At 36.5% G+C, this 18,202-nt stretch overlaps 1 long non-coding RNA gene across 11 annotated transcripts; it reads right to left on the minus strand.

Moving 5' to 3' along the window:
- Positions 1-12,136: 12,136 nt before the first annotated feature.
- Positions 12,137-17,708, minus strand: LOC132603576 (uncharacterized). Of its 11 annotated transcripts, none has more exons than XR_009568416.1 (6): positions 17,550-17,708; positions 16,078-16,180; positions 15,785-15,838; positions 14,727-14,927; positions 14,296-14,426; positions 12,137-14,213 (listed from the first exon to the last, which is right to left on the minus strand). It is a non-coding gene; the product is annotated as an uncharacterized LOC132603576 (long non-coding RNA). The 11 variants fall into 11 exon arrangements; XR_009568409.1 differs by having other exon boundaries at positions 12,137-12,552; positions 14,151-14,213; positions 14,296-14,927; XR_009568415.1 differs by having other exon boundaries at positions 12,137-13,925; positions 14,151-14,213; positions 14,296-14,927.
- Positions 17,709-18,202: the final 494 nt, after the last annotated feature.

Here is an 18,202-nt window from a genome sequence, read left to right on the forward strand (position 1 = left end):
GTGGTGATGATTGAATCTTTCTGTGTACCAGAACCTAATCATACTATAAACCTATCTCCCTTTCTTTCTACTTGTTTCCTGTGACAAGATTCCGATTAGATTAAGTAGTTGAAGGGCCATTTATTAAGGACTAAAATTGTTTCAAGACTATTTTGACTAATTGCTCACATAATATGCCTCGTAAAATCCCTTTTCCTTTACTGAAGGCCTTAAGAGTATATCTATGTGTGAATTGAAATTGATCTTAATTAGCTAATATGATTGTGATACGCCTGGACTTGTAAAAAGGGGAGGTGATTTTAAGACCACTAAGCATGAATGTGTGCTCTAAGCCACAGGCTCTTCCAAAGTCTTTTCTTCTTTGTCTGAAATAAGTTAATATAACGTCCAAGGTCTCAACCAACCTGTTGTGCCCTCCATAGGCCCTTTTGTACCTCTGAATTGGGATATTGACTGTTTGCTCACCTGGCTAGTGTCATTACTGGTTTGTTTAGCATCGGGCCTCCATGAGAATGCTCTGTCTGTGTATTGAACTACTATTTGGTTGTGTGTATCCTTGGGCTTGGTTTGAATGGGGGCTATGGCATGGCATGACCTGGAGGGAGTTTGACCCATCTGAGGTGAGACTATGAAGCCAAAGGGGCCCTGAATAACTTGTAGTAGTTAAACCTGATTCATTCTATGACTTGAATTGGTTTAGTTATGCTTTTTTTAGGGGAGGGGGGGTTAAGAAATGGTCATGTCCCTGTCGAAGCTAATTGCGTCTCCTTAGTTGACCATGTATACTTGAAACCCCTTTTGGATTGAATTCTGGGTTGTTAATAACTTGAAAATACAAACCTCCATGTGATCACAAGGGGGCTGAAAATTAACTAAGGCCACATGGCCTAGGAAGAGTCTTTTAAAGGTACCCTAAAGAAGGGAGAAAGGGAAACCAGGCTCAGCCTGGTTTATAACACCTTTTCCCTCAGATAAAGGGCCCATGGCACTTCTATGGCCTGTGGGGATGTGTGTTCATTGCTAAGAACCTTGGAATTATATGCATTCTTCTCCTGGACTTGATAAGAACCCATATTAGAGTTAAGTGTACTGACAGGAGTGTTCGTTGACTTGACCAAATGAAAAATAAGCGTGCACATATGTTTAAGTTAAATACAAGGGGAAGGGATTGGTAGAAGTGTGAAACTGGGTTGTTTATTTACCTTGACCTTGTCTTGTTTACTTGTTCCTAAAAGTGCATTAGCTGCCTCTAGGTGACACCAAGTTTGGTACATAAAAACTCAGACATAGGAGGGCCTTAGTCTTGCCTCTTTCCTGCCAAGTCCACACACCTTGATTGGCTCTGTATGCATTCTCATTAGCAAGATGTCAAATGCTTTAGTTCATTTCATGGTGGTGTATTTTAGTATTGTCTTGCCTCCTCTGTGTGTCACAGTTTTTATGTGTCTTACCATGGTTATGTGTTTTGGCTTCCTATCCTTGGTCATCCCATATATGTATACTGCAGCCTATGTTGTCTCTCCATGATCATGTTGCTTTGTTCTTTGTTCCATTTATGTTACATTGATGGGTTGCAGTTGGATTATCCCCCATGACTGTGTGTTTTGGTCTTTGCCTCTTTGATTTATTTCAGTTTGCTTTGGGCCTCTTCATGAGTGTGTGTTTGGCCATACTTTTGCTACTTCAAGTCCATAAATTTTACCTGATTGCCTCTGGTTCTTGATTTGCATTATCTTATGAACCTAGCCAACTATGCGATGCTTTTATCCTGGAATCTGCCTATGTCCTTGTGGCTACATTGGTATGGGATAAGGTAATTTGGGGTAGGGTCTAGTCTTAGCCTTTCCCTGGTGACCAGTCATGCCTGGGGTTCATGAAACCCCTTGGAACTTGTGCGGCATCGAAAATACAGGGGCGATGACTCTCCCTTCCTCTTTGTTACAAAATACCTGCCAGTGGGCCTTGTGGTATACATATATATATATATTCCTAATTTCTTTACTTAATTGACTTATAAATTTACTTGATACATACATACATTTTTGATATATGTCTTCTTTTCGTGAATATAATCATGATAAGTTCAGAAAATTATAAACTAATCGGGTTCCCTTTACCTTTTCTCCTACACCACATGACCACTCGGGTCGGGGTCAGCCTGCCTATTGGGCCTCAGACCCAATAAGGAAAATTCTTTCTCCGAAGATATCAAGTCTGCGAAGATGAATTAAATAGCTAGACGTGCAGAAGGCCCAACCATGGGTGAAAATGGCTAGCTAGGGACTTGTTACGCCCCTAGTCTTTCCATTTCCTTTATTTATTTCCTGTTTTTCCCTCATTTTGAGCTTTTGTGTACTTGTACAAAAAAACTTGTAAAAACTCATGTCATAGTGGAATCCTTATCGTATGAACTAGTAGTCTTAGGATAACGGTACTTATGCCGTTTAGATTGACTCTAAGTTCCCAAAACCATTTTCAAAACCCGGATTTAGCGTAATGATTTTGACAAACTTAAATAGACGATTAGCCAAACTATTTTTGACATGGTTTAATTTTAAGCAAGAGCGAAAACTAATATTTCAAAACCATAAATGTCGCAACATTGTTAAAGAAAAATAGACTGAATTTAAACCCAAAGCATATATCCTTTCTAAAAAATAAAACCACGTTTTGTTCAAAATAAAGCCAGGCATTTTTTACGTGGTTTATGTTCAAAAGGACCTTTTCAAAATCATGAGTATTCCAATTTTATGGACTGAGTTCTTGAATCAAAGCACATTTTTGATAACTATCAAACAAGGTTTTGCTTCAAAAAATAAGGCTAAGGATAGATTTTTTTTTTAAATCTGGTAAAATATTGGTCCAAAAGCCCCATTGATTTTAGAAAATAAAGCCAGAAATGGCCAAATTCAGCAGAGAATTAAAAAAGAGTTTTTGGGCCAAAGCCCACTCACGGATAAAAAGGGGTGATGATACAAACATCTCGAAAATTTTATGTACAAAGTTCATTTGGGCCAAACCCAGAAAACGGAGAGGCCTTAAAAAATGGAAATTTATTTGGCTACGAAATCCGAGACCAAATTTCATAAACTTGTAATAAAAGACGTATTTCCTAAAACAAAAATGTTTGTGTCTATGAGTTCTGTAATAAAGCGTTCTAAACGTATTGAGCGGATTGATCCAAACCAAGTATGAGTTAAGCATGGATGAAATTGTACACTCAAAACATAACAAGTTCGTATTTTCAAATAACATGTATAAAGATGACAACTTTATACTCATTTTTCAAACGAAATACATCATCCCTATGTACAAAGGGGGAAATTATTTTATCCGGATATTATAAATCCGAATCTATGTACCCTATGTATAAAGGGAACATATTCAAATTCTTTTCTCAAAATGATATGTAAATGACAAGATATTTTTGCGAGAATAAATACTAAATAGACAGTTCATGAAAATACTCATACAATAGAATTCGAAGGTCAACCATAGTACAAATCCTTAATACTGGGGTTCCTAACACCTTCCCCAGGGCATCATCAGAACCTTTACCTAGAACTCTGGATTATGAAGGATTTTTTACTGTATTTGAATAAACCCTTCACCACTGGTTTTCCTAATTTCCTAAAATTTAGGTGGCGACTCTTTTCAAAACAAAGTCTGAAAAAGTACCAACGAGTTCGTAGTAGCCTTTATGCCTCAACTCGCATAAAAGTGAACCGTTATAGTAATCTGAAGTTGCTCATGTAGTGGAGTTGAAATCCTATTGGGGTTGGTCGTGGTTTTTAATCCCTTGAGCAAGGAGTTTTTCATGATAACATCCTATGTCCTTTACATACTACATTGCATAAGGGAACTGGTACACAACCAGGTCTCTTCATATTGTGTTTGGTGGACGCATAGCCTATATAAAAGAGGATTGCCACGAATTTTGTGGTGGGTCTTTCGAAGACCCTGGGCAAGTTTGACTCAGTTTGGGTTATTATTGACCGGTTGACTAATTCTACTCTTTTCGTTACAGTTCAGGTTACCTTCACTGTGGAGAAGTTAGCCAGGATTTATATTCGTGATATTGTGCAATTGCACGGGGTCCGTATCTCCATTATTTCGGATTGAGGTACCCAGTTTACTTCTAATTTTTGGAAGGTTTTTCAGACAGAGTTGAGTACTCAGTTGGACCTTAGTACAACTTTTCATCCCCACACTGATAGTTAGTCCGAGAGGACTATTCAGGTGCTCAAGGATATGTTGAGAGCATGTGTCATTGATTTTGGTGGTCATTGGGACCAGTTCTTTCCCTTAGCAGAGTTTTCATACAACAATAGCTACCACTCGAGTATTGATATGGCACCTTTCGAGGCTTTTTATGGTAGGAGGTGCCATTCTCCTATTGGTTGGTTTGATGTATTTGAGGTTCGCCCGTGGGGCACAGATTTGTTAGAGAGTCTGTGGAAAGAGTGAAGCTTATTCATGAAAAGCCTCAAGCAGCTCTGAGTCGGCAGAAGATATAAACGGACCGTAAGGTTCGAGACTTAGAGTTTGGAGTGGGAGAGCAGGTGCTTCTGAAGATCTCACCCACGAAGGGTATTATGCGAATTGGGAAGAGGGAAAATTTTAGTCCAAGGTACCTTGGCCCATTTGAGGTCCTCCGTAGAGTTGGAGATATTACTTATGATTTGGTGCCACCGGGCCTGTCAGATGTTCATTCGGTTTTCCCTGTGTCCATGCTGAAGAAGCATCATTCTGATGGTTTCTACATAGTTCGATAGGATTCTGTGTTGCTTGATAAGAATCTATCTTCTGAGGAGGAGTCTGTAGCGATTCTAGATAGGCAGGTTAGAAAGTTGAGGTCAAAAGAGATTGCTTCGATCAAGGTTCAGTGGAAGCATCGTCCTGTTGAGGAGGTTACTTCGAAGACCGAGTCTGATATACACGTCAAATATCCCCAGTTGTTTATTGATTCAGATGTTTTTCCCCATTTTTACTCCTTATCGGTCGAGGATGAGCGATTGTTTAATTGGTATTTGATGTAATGACCCGATTGGTCGTTATAGTGCGAAGGACCCTTTTACCCCTATTGACCCTTACCTAGGTCATCGGGTGAGTTTTAGAGTGACTTTTAGAGGTTTGAGCCTCAAAGTGGGATCAATTTGACCCAAAGTTGACTTTTGAGTAAGCGGGCCTTTTTCAGAATTTCGTTGATTTCAAGAGGTACGGAGACTCATTTATGACTTGGTAGTGTGTTCTGATCGGTTCCCAATGCACTTGGGAGCGTTTTGGAACTTGGGTTGGGAACTTGTCTTTAGGCCATTGGGGGTTGACTTGGTCAAATAGACCTCCGTTGGGAAATCTGAGGCCACCGGTGAATTCGTAGCTCATTTTTATGTGTGCGTGCATGTTTGTTGGGTATCTGTGGGGCCTCAGGTGATAGAAGGATTTTGGGATGAGATTGGTCAAAACCAAAATATTCTATTTCCTGTGTAGGCACTACAGAGGTACCATAACCGTTGTAGCGTTCACGCTATAGTGTCGGGTGGACGGCTATAACGGACTGGGAGTTTTTGTGTCTAGTCGTTATAGCGGGTCCCTAACGGCTATAGAGGCATGCTGACTTTTTAATGAAGGCCGCCATGGCGAGCCTTATGGGGCTATAGCGCGTGCGCTGCAGCGGCTCCTTGACCGCTGTAGCCGTATCAAGCAGAATAATTTCTCTTTTCTCAAGTTAAGTCCCTTAAACCCTATCACTTCTTCTCATAACTCTTCTAAGCACTCATTGGGGGAATAGAACTATTTGAGGATTGATTCTTCTTGGAGGTAAGATCTATGACCCTAGACCTTGTTAGTTGCCTTCCTAGATTCCTATTCCATGCTTAGAATAACTAGAATCCAGATAGAGAAGATGAGTATTGTGTTAAAATTCTTGAAACGGGTTTAGACTTCTAAAATGGAAATTGGTGGTGAAATTGAATAGAATAACCATACAGTTTGATGAATTCCTTGGTATTAAGCTTATTTCTTCCATTATTAATGGTTAATTTGAGGATTGAAGAATTAGGTTTCATACCCAAATTTGGGGGTTTTGTTTAAATCCGAAATAGGGTTAATCTTGAGTTGTTTTTGGCAAATTATTAGTGGGTTGGTCCCCTAGAGCTTGAATTGCATGTTCCATCTTTCAATTTCCCATTCTACCCTTGTAAGCCCGTTTACCCAATTTCCTTGGGTTAGAATTTGACCTAGCTAGAAGTATAGCAATTTGATTATTCATGGTTTTTAATATTGAATTCGATTATGAATAGACTTTGAGTACTTGGAGGCGTTATGAAAAGGCAAGGCCAAGGTGTGATGGTTCGAGGTTCCTTTTCGGCTTTCCAGGTAGGTTATGACTTACCTTTCGGTTAGACTTCGATTAGCGAATTATATGTATAGTAAGTGATTCTTGGAGAAAGCATATAAACCTTCGAGTATGAAATTGGGATGGAAGACTTAGGTTGGTATTGTTGAGATTTATGGCTTGTTGCCTTATTGTGTTCCATTGTGTTGTTGTTTATTGTGAGTTGTTGGCTCGACGCCGTATGATTTATTCCAGAGAGTTGATGCTTAGTGATTACTTGTGTGTTGGAAAGTATATTTATCATGAATGAGGTTGTTGGAAAGGAAGTAAGGATTATGACATTGCTATTGTGAGTGAGATTCGTGTCCATGTGTGGCACCATTGATTATTTATTCTTGTTGGCATTGTTATCATGCATTCAATCATTCACATATACATTGTTGGGATCAGGTCGCGCGCTGCAATACTAAATGGGATAGGGTTGCACGTATCGCAATACTAACTGGGATCGAGTTGCACGTTCCGCAACACTGACTATTGGATCGGGCTGTACATTCCGCATCAGGTATATGACTTAGTGGCCCCCCATGGTTCATGACTGTCGAGGCGACGAGATATTCCGCTTGAAGCGTCTGTGTATCATTGCATATGCATATGCATTGCATTCATCTCATTCTTCTCTTACTAATATTGTTTGGTACTTGTTGATTGATTCTTGGTAATACTTGTACTTCATAGTAGTTCTTGATATATGTATCGGGATTATAGCAGACTTGAGGTGTTTGACTAGACTTGGTGGTTTGGTATTGATTATCGGTAATTGGATTGTGTTGAGGTTATTCTGATTGTGAGCATACGTACTTTTTCAGTCTCTTTCTATTATATATGTTTTCTAACTTTTGTCGGCCTATGATGTCTACTGAGTACGTGTTGTACTGATTCTACCTTGCTGCATTCTTTCTGAGTGCCGAGTTTGTGACGGGATTGACTTTTGCGCCCGTGACTGAGTCCCGAGGCTTTCTGACAAGTATTCCAGGGTGAGCGTTGGATGGATTCGCTGCCCGTAGTTACTTGTCTTAATTGCTATTCTGAGACAATATTCTATTATCAGACATGTATTCATACTCAGACTTAGAGTATTGTAGTAGTGGCTCTTGTATGGCCTTAGACAGATTCCTTGGGATTGATGTATTATTTCCGCACTTATTTATCTTTATTATTATCTATGTTTGAGACTCATATTCGGTTGCCTTGATTAATTTATGGTGTTAAATGAATGAATTTGAAAAGGGTTCGCCTACCGACGTGGAAAATGGTATGTGCCTCTGCACGATTCCCCAAGTTGGGGCGTGACAGTTATGGGTTGATACTAGAAAGATTTTATATACCAAAAAATCATATAGTGAGAAAATGCTATGGTTTTTCCCATGGTAATGTCAAGCTTAACATTAAGGAAAGCTTAAACTGCAAATTATACAGTTGAGAATACATTCCGATGAGAGAATCAAACCAACACTGTTGGGAAATAATAATCCCACCCAGGAATAATATCCACGTTAAATAATAAGAACAAGAGAATAACATCGACACCAAATCTTTTAATGGGATAAAAATAAAATACACAACAGGAGCAACACGGTACCACAATAATGAGAAATATTACAAATTTGTAGTCTCAAAAGACTATACCACACTCAAGAAAATAACACTCTTTATTTTACACACCTCACTATAACACCTGCTCACACACTCTATTTTTCTTCACAAAATATTTTCTATCATTGTCTGTGAACTGCTCTCAAACTCTCTGTATAACTCTCTTTACTGAAATGAGGAACAAAACCTTCTATTTATAGTAGAAGTTGCCAAACTTTGGACCAACCAAACTGCTAGATTTCTTGGCAATATGCAAATCCAGTTGCAACAACTTAAAAGCAAATCTTACGACTTGGTTTTACAACTTGTTTCAGCGCCTACCATTGGCTCATGTTTCCTCCAATCACATTTTTTTCTTTTAATTTATTTCATTTGTTTATTATATTAGGGACCCCACAAATCTCTCCGTTAATTTTGAATTTTCCTTTTCATTCCAAGATTTGCTCTTAATCTCTAAAAATCTTCAAACTTGAGAGGCTATGTAAAAATATCTGCGACTTGATCATGGGATTTCACATACTTGAGTTCTATCTCCTTCTTGGCAATGCATTCTCTGATGAAAGTGATATCCTATGTCAATATGATTGCTTCGATCATGATACACTGGATTCTTAGCAAGTGCTTGTGCCGAATTGTTGTCAACACAAATTGTTATGGCTTCAATTTGTGGCAAATTGAGGTCCTTCAACAATCTTCTCAGCATGACACGTATAGGATGTCACTGCTACATATTTGGCTTCACAAGTTGAGAGAGAAACAATGGATTGTTTCTTTGAATTCCAAGAAATAACACAATCACCCAAGAAATAACACAATCACCCAAGAAAAACGCAAAACCAGTTGTGCGTTTTCTATCATCAATATCTCCCGCATAATCAGTATCACAAAATCCCACAAGGTTAAAGTCATTAGAAGAAGTATAAAACAGTCCAAGGTTTATCTTACCTTTTAAGTAACGAGGAATTCTTATAGCGACCTTCAAGTGAGTGGAGGTGCGAGCTTCCATAAAGCCACGTACTACTCCAACTACGAAGAGTATATCTGGCCTCGTACAGGTCAAGTAACGTAGACTTCCCACAAGACTTTTGAATAGAATGGAGTCCACCTTTTCTCCATCATCAAACTTTGACAATTTTGTTCCACTCTCCATTGGGGTGTTCACGGGATTGCAATCGAACATGTTGAACTGCTTCAAAATCTCCTTTGTATCGATTTCTTGAGATATGAAGACGCCTTCCTCCATTTGCTTCACTTGTAGGCCCAAGTAATATGACATGAGCCATGTGTCCGTCATCTCAAACTCAAGGGACATAGTTTTCTTGAAAGCTTCAAACAAACTTGGGTTATTACCCGTTAAAACAAGATCATCAACATAAAGACAAACAAGCAAAATATCTCCATTAGTATGAACTTTAATGTAAAGAGCATATTCATGGAGACAACGAGTAAACCCATTGTCTAGAAAATACTTGTCGATGCGACTATTCCACGCTCGTGGAGCTTACTTTAATCCATATAAGTCTTTCTTTAGCTTCAACACTTTATCTTCAAAGAGATCAGCAAACGGGTCATCTACATGCGGGCAACAAGTGCATAGACTTCCTTATAGTCAATGCCTTGCCTTTGCTTGTAGCCTTTAGCCACAAGTCTTGCTTTGTATCTTTCCACCTCTCTATGGGAATTCATCTTTGCCTTGTATACCCATTTAACACCAATTATGTGATGACCCTTGGGAAGAGTTGTTAATTCCCAAGTGTTGTTCTTCTCTATTACCTTGATCTCCACCTCCATGGCTTGTCTCCACCTTTTGTATGTAACAGCTTCATCAAAATTCATTGGTTCACTGTCAGTAGAGAGACAATACAAAAAATCAAAATTAGTAACTTCTTCTGTACCATCATAGAGCTCTTGGATTCTCTTCATCCTCTTCGGCCTTTCACTTGAACCTTCTTAAAAAGAAGGAGAGACAACATTTGCAAGAGAAGGAGGTGGGGTTGCAACATTCGCTCTCCCTTGATGTGGCACATGAGCATAGGCTATGCTCCCAAATATTCTCAAGTGCTTGACACTTGGCTTTGTTTTCCGCTCCATGCTTCTTGAGATGTTTGATCTCTAACATTTCTTGTTAGAGACCTGTTGCTCAAATACACTACACAAGAAACAGCCTCGGCCCAAAATTCTTTTGGCATTTTTTTTGCTTTCAACATACATCTTGCCATATTAAGAATTGTCCTATTCTTCCTCTCTACAACTCCAATTTGTTGGGGTGATCAAGATACCGGTAGAGGGCGACGAATTCCATGAGACTGACAAAAGTCATTAAATTCTTTTGAAGTGAATTCGTCTCCTTTATCGAACCTTAAATCTTTTATTTCATAGTCACTCTCTTTTTCTACAAGTGCTTTTGAAATTTATATATAATATAAAGCTAGGAATTGGGTAGGTGTCTTTTTGTCAAATTTTTGACATTTTTCTCTTGTATGCTCCCTCAAAATATTTGCTGAAAATTAAAATCACTCTATTAATAAGTCTATAATTTTTCACATTTATTGCTCAATTAAAAGGAAAAGATATTTAAGAATATTAAAGAAAATCATTTATCTTTTTTCTCTTTTTTTAAGAATCTCTTTTTCCTCCTTTTTCCACTCAATTCACCCCAATTTGTTGTCTTCACATTTTATATTTTAAATAATATTTACATCAAAGGCCACGAAGTCACCTAACATTAAAGCACTCCCTAATTAAAGTCTCATACATAACTGCTCAATAAGCGTTTTGCTCATTTCTTATCTCACAATTAATTAGTTTCATCCGTTTTTGAGTTATGTCCTTTGATATTTCATAATAATTGGTTATTATTATCCTCCTTTGTTACTAACTTTATATACCATGGATTGGGCTCCTCTCCATTTCCCTTCTCTCCATTTTCTCCAAGTTCTATCTTGGATTAGAGACACATGGCATGAGTTAGAATTAATGGCTAAGATTTAAATGACTAAAACAAGACCCTAACCATAATTTACATAATTAATAACTTATCTATAAATATATTAAAAATATTTTCTCTCTTCCTATTTTACTTTTCCTACGCAATAAAATATCTTTTCTTTACCCGATTAATTTTCTCGCTTAATTTTTTTCCGTACGCAAAAATAGACCCCATTATTCAATTGGTAATTGTATATTTCTGAAAGAGTTATCTATATTCTGAAAAATATCACCATTAAAGAGTTGTCATAATTGAAAAAAATGGAATACCAAAATAGGAAGAGAGAAAATATTTTTAATATATTTATGGATAAGTTATTAATTATGTAAATCATGGTTAGGGCCTTATTTTAATCAATTAAATCTTAGTCATTAATTCTAACTCATGTCATGTGTCTCTAATCCAAAGTAGAAAATGGAGAGAAGGGAAATGAAGAGAGCCAATGCGACCTCATGTGGTCGGTATATTAAATTATGACTTTTTCAGTAAACGCATTAACGACCACATGAGATCTGTAAATTATATTACTTTATATTTATTTTTTCAAGTTACCGACCTCGTGTGGTCGGTATATTGAAATTTTATTTATTTATTTTTTGTGTTACCGACCACATGAGGTCGGTAACTATAAATTTATGAATATTGACAATCATGAGAGGTCGGTTTCTGCAAAATGCAATTTATTTATCGACCTCATGTGGTCGGGTTCTTTAAAATCTGGATAATTATATGAACACAACCGACCTCATGTGGTCGGTTTCTTTAAAATGTGGAAAATGATATGAACACAAGCAACCACATAAGGTCGGTTTCTTTAAAATCTGAAAAATGAAATTAAGAAAACCAACCTCATGAGGTTAGTTTTCTGCAGAAAAATTGGCAGCATTTTGCTACTTTTACAGCTGCCCACCTACCAAATATGAAAACCAATTCTATATTTAGCTAAAACCAATTCAAATAGCTGCCAACAAGCACATATAATAGCATGCTACAACCCGCACTACATCAAACTCAACTCGAAACTACTTCAGAGTTGAATCAAAATGTAATTCAACATTCACAAAAAACATTACCTCAACCTTTGCAAACATCCACAAAAAAAAAACATGCTACAACCCGCATTACATCAAACTCAACTCGAAACTACTTCAAAGTTGAATCAAAATGTAATTCAACATTCACAAAAAACATTACTTCAACCTTTGCAAACATCCACAAAACATTATCCTAGTCTACATTAAGTTAAGTCTACAACATCAAATTACTTCAACATTCACAAACATCCACCAAACACTTTCACATTTTTACAAACTAGATGAAGGCTGCCCATGCAGACATATTAGGCATTGTGCTAGTTTTTGTTTCAAATATTCCAGTGCTAATGGAATAGTACTCTTATCTATAGATACGAAAACAGACGATCATAAACAATAGGTTCTTCAATACATTGCCTAATAATAGGATAGTGCAATATTTGCACGAGACCACTGGCCCATCTTCCCCTCTTGAACATCTGCTACAATGCCCAGCTCAAGAGTCTTTTATCTTTTTATACCAGAATCAGTATCACCTTCAAAGGAAAAGCAAGCTCAAATCATATATGTAAATATTAATATGCAAGATGAAATATGCAGAGGAGAAGAGCACTCTGGAATGCCCAGTTGCTTACGGAAATTTGAAGTTTTGAAGTATAATATTTTAAGCAGCTAATTCTCAACAACGTTTTTAAGTTTCTAGTCAGTCAGAAAGTACACGAAAAGGGCACACAAATACTCTCAGAATTGTATTTTATATTAAGCTAGCAGCTAAAAATATTGACACCTATGATCTAGACTAAAATATTCCATATTTTGAACCTTCTCTGTAGATTTTCTTCTTTGGCAAAGACCTTTGCACTTTCCATCCCAAATTAACGATCACTTCTTTTTTATAAGCGCTCTCACAACGATACCCACTAACTTAAAAGTGCACTCAAACTACCTTTTATATATCTCATATAGAAGTAATGTAAGAACTTCTCTATATGAAACATTTTGTCAGTTAATAGGTTTTAGCTTACAAACAAATCACTCGATTAGGGATTGGGAGATTTACCCATTAAGATGTAATAAATGTATTGGCTAGTAAGAGTTCCTTGCCTCTTATTCTTTCTCTTGCAAAATGTCACAAACAACCACTACTCATACCATAACATAAATATACAATTGCTCATAGCAAAAGATAAGACAACAGATTTAGTTACAATAAATGATTAAGAATCTTTGAAATCATTTTAGTGCTTTCACTAATTATTTCCAAGAAAGGGAGCAAGGATATAAATGTTGAATCCAGCAAAAGCTTAAACTTAAATCTGGCCTCCCTTTTTTTAAACATTGATGAATTTTTATTAATCAGATATAGCTTTCACTATACTCTATTATGTTCATATGTATATGAATATGAGATTTGTGTGCACATTACATGGATATGTTCAGGAAAGGCTTCAAGGGGCAAGCTAATCTGTTAACACTGCTTTGCAGCTAGAAGCCGACCGTGGTAGGAACAATTAAAAATAAAGATATCAAACGAAAATGCAATAATCAGTTAAGAGGATGACAATGGATGAAGCTGAAAAAACTAGAATATAATTACCACCCTATCACATACTCACCACCAGAAGGTTCTATTTTCTAGGCAGTAAACTTAGGAAATTTTTGCCTTAATCTCACAAGATTTTGCGCTCTTGGTTTATTAGATTCATGCTTACCTTCTTTAACTTCCGAATTCGCAGCCTCAATTAAACTTGTGTAACTTGAAGAAACATTTAGTGGCACTACATAAAAAGCTTCAAAAGAGAGTTTTTTGTTCCTGAGAATGAAAAGCTTCAAAAGAAAGTTACGCAGTACAAACCTGTCGTTTAAGCAGGACAGACGGCTACTACTTCACACCATCTTAGAAGTGTTCCTCAAAGAAAAGATATCGACAAAAGGCAGATTTTATGATGAAGACTAAAAGTTGAATATTCAGAGCATGGTAATAAAAGAAAGGATATATAATTCTTTCCATGCTTAGTTCAAGAGCCAAATAAATTCAAAATTCATAAACACTGTACATGGATTGCATACATATATCCCATCTGTAAAAATAGAAAGCAGATTAAAGGCAACATATGAAACTATATAAAGATACCTGGAGATGGCTTGCCACATTCCCTCTTGTAAGTCCATCAACATTCATCAGGTCAAAATCCTCCTACGGATATCAGAAACAGGACGAAAAGATTAGTCTATTAATATGGAAGTATCCATATAATAAAAGATACACAAAGACTAACCACAGTGATGCTAAAGAAAATCACTTCCAATGCATAACTGATTAACTGCTGCAACAAACTTCCTATGAAGCCTCATTAAGAATCCCTGTGAAGCTTTATAGACCAAAAAACATGAGGTCCCTTTTCAATAGCTGGAAAACAAACCAAATGGAAAGTTTGATCTTCACTTTACCTTCATCATGGTTGCAGGATATCCAAGAAAAAAAGCTCTGATTTTCTAAAGAAACTCATTTATAAAGGGAAGTATCAATTATTTCACTACCAATACTGCTTTTTCTTTCCCTACTAATACTCTCTTGATTCACCAATATTGATGGCTCTCTTATTTACCAAAAGAAGATATATAAAATCAAGGCATTGGTATACTATTTGCAAGTATTAACTTTAAGATACGAAAATTATCCTCTACGGTAAAATTCATAACCTTATACCTTATATCCCTCAGGCATCTGTGCAATTTTTCAAAAGAACACTCCAACTTATCCCATTAATGAAATTTGAGCTCCTTGGTGAGCATTAAGTGTGACCATGAGCGTCCCAATTTGTAACCAAAACATCCACATATTGCAAAGCAAACATCATCTCGCCCCCCGATTGTGATTTCATAGCGTCCCACTTCTGCCTTCAAACTCCTTCATTATTTACAGAACTGACAAATATTAGCGACAAATAACATTTGATGCCTTGAATGAGTATACCTAAAAATGCAACATAAAAGAACTACTTTTCTTAAAAAAAAAATCCCTGCATTTATTCATCTACCAGCAAAGTTACACTTTGATCCGAGGGAGTTTACAGACAGTGATTTACTTCTCCCTACTTAGCTTTGGTGATTCTATCATCCTATTTGAGATGAGGTAAATGTAAAAAAGATGACTTGTCTATTACCAGAACTGAAGGGTGATATTGGCACAATCTACATCCTTCTGCTCAACCTGAAAGTCGAGAAGCAAGCTTCTGGTTCCTTCAGCTGTGCAAGCAGAAGTCTCAACGGCCAATTCATTAAGCAGACCGGTGGTAACACCCTTGATAATACCACCAGAAACCTTTTGAGACACAACCACCAGGTGAAATGATCGGTGTTTGAGCCAATAACTCAGCTTCTTCAACCTAGCAATGATATTTTTAAAAATGACTGATTCTTGATGCCCATTTCTCTTTATGACATATATATGTTTTCCTTTTACTGGGGAATTTTGTTGAACAGTATCAAAGGGATAGAAGTGTCAACAAACTGAGACGACTATCCCACAGCCCGAACTACTATATTGTGATCTGCAAGATCTCGGTAATCTCAAGATCCATGCAATAATCAGACATAATTCAGAGAATTCGGTAATCAAATGTGGAAAAATTCTATAAAGTGATATGCTGGTGGTGACTTTTTCAACAACCACAAGAAGTACATATATTTCCAAACACCCAATCGAAGTAAGAAAAAGAGTTAAATTCTAGAGCGAAAAACATAATGAACAGAAGGTTGGCTCACCGTCAAATCCAACAAAGGAACATATCTCGCAGTTACATTCTATTTCAAATTTATCTACAAGAAAAAAGTATACATCAGAGCTACCAAGTAGAGCGAATAAACTAAAGAGCCCCTAGAGTTGACCAACTTATATTACATCGTGCTTTTAGTTATAAATGCCATAAAGTACATATCCTGGGCTGCTGAGAGAAAACGTTTTCAATCACGTAAATTGGTAAAAGAGACACATAACATTTCAAAGTACAGGGCCCGATATAAGTTTTGCACTGTGTTTTTAGTCTTAATGTACATACCTGAGCTTTTGAATTTGAGATTCAGCAAGCCACCCCTCCTCCTATTCCTGACTTTTTCATTGGCTGAATAATTCAACTTGATGCTTTGCTATTTCACATTCTGCTGCACAGAGAAATTGCAGCGTTAGGTACCGAAAACACCAGTTCCTACAATGAGCTATCCACCCTTGTATTTGTAATAACCCATCTTAAATTCAATCAAATGATGATACACAAAACTATAACTATTTAACATTCACAAGGATCTCATCATTTAATCTACGACATAGTATATATTAATCTTCTTTCCTGTCATGAGATGTGCATGTAGCCATCGAACTACCATACGCCACAAGTTTTAATTTGTAAAATTTTGACTATTAAAATAGAGATATATCATGGCATGAAAAGAGCAAATCGTCAACTGTGTATGTTTATCATGTAGATAGCTCTTTGTATTAAACCAAAGTTTACATTTTCCTTAATAGCTTTCCAACTATAGTAACATCATTTTAAGGTATGTATGAACGCGGAATATTAATGAATGCGAGTACCTAAACCAAATGCGATATAATTTTCTTCATCCATGAGACTTAAGGTACCTACGTTGACAACCATCTAATTTCTTGATTCAAAGTGATACTGAATATGCATATCTTTATGGGTTCTTCTGTCCAACATGGATTACTTCACAGGTTAATAAAGTCATCGCAAAACCAGTAGAGAGTCATGAATAAAAGCCTAACAGAATATATAAGTTCAGATTCACCTTTTGCAGACATATCATCAAGCACCTTGGGTGCATAGTCCACTTCTAATTAGTTGTTGGTAACAAAGGAAAAATCATCAAAAAGACATACTGCATATCTGGACAATAACTAACAGACGCATAAAATTTATGGCAAGACATTATTCCAAAAGATTACGGAGCAAACATATGCACACAATTATAAATAACAAATAAAAATTGCACAAAACAACTAACAGAGTAAAGACTCAAAAAAAAAAAAAAAAAAAAAAAAAAAAACACATGCCCTGTACACTCAGACAAAAAAGGGACAAACTCTAAAAAAAATTAGTGTCAAAAACACATGCAGTACACTATACTCACACGCCCACAACTTCAAAACAATCAAATTTTGATAAAATTACAGCCAAAATTTGTCATTACCGATTTACCGTCATTGGAAACCAACAACTTAAAAACGAACCCTAAACTTGTCATTACAGCCATGGGAAACTAAAATTTTGATAAAATTATAACAGTAATCACTTTTCATTAATATTAATTTCGTTTAACTATAACCTAGAAACTATAATAAACGAAACCCACAAAAGGGAGCAAAAAACCAACGCAAAATTAACCTAAGAGAAACTATAATCAACAAAATACACTAACCCATAAAACCAAATTAGTGAGAAACCTACAAAAGAAAGCAAAAAAGTAAGTGTCTTGAACCCTAAACTAGAGCCCAAACAATTAAAAAAAATACCTGAAATAGATGTTGGTGACAGCGTACTGGACGCCGGAGCTAGCTGGGTGGCGACGGATCTGGCTAGCGGCGATGTGGGCGAGGGTAGGGCGGCGTAGAAAGTGAGAGAGAGAGAGAGAGAGACGGGGGTTTTAGATTTTTAAGAGTGCCAAACGTACAAATGAGGTAAAAGGAGGAGAGATTTTTATTAAATTTACCTACCTCAATTTAATAAATGAATTGACCATATTTTGACTAAATTATCGACCTCACGGCGTCGGTAACTTAAATAATTATTTTTTGACATTATAAATTTACCGATCACATGAGGTCGGTATCTTAAATAATTATTTTTTAATCTAAAAAGACAGCGACCTAACATAGTAGCTTTCTAAAAAAACAATTTAAAATATTTTTAATAAAATTAAGCGACTACATGTGGTCGGTAATATAAATTACTATTTTTTAATTTAAAATATTACCGACTTCATGAAGTCGGTTTATTAAAAAGAATTTATAATGTTTACTTTCAAATAAATTTCCAACCTCGTGAGGTCGGTATATTCTTTTATGGATTTTTGTATAATATTACCGACCACATGAGGTCGGTTTATTTAAAATAAAAAATAAAAATAAATAAGAGGCCTTTACCAACCTCATGAGGTCGCTTTTTT

The sequence above is a fragment of the Lycium barbarum genome, chromosome 7 (genome assembly GCF_019175385.1).
Source record: "Lycium barbarum isolate Lr01 chromosome 7, ASM1917538v2, whole genome shotgun sequence".
In the NCBI taxonomy this organism is placed as follows: Eukaryota; Viridiplantae; Streptophyta; class Magnoliopsida; order Solanales; family Solanaceae; genus Lycium; species Lycium barbarum.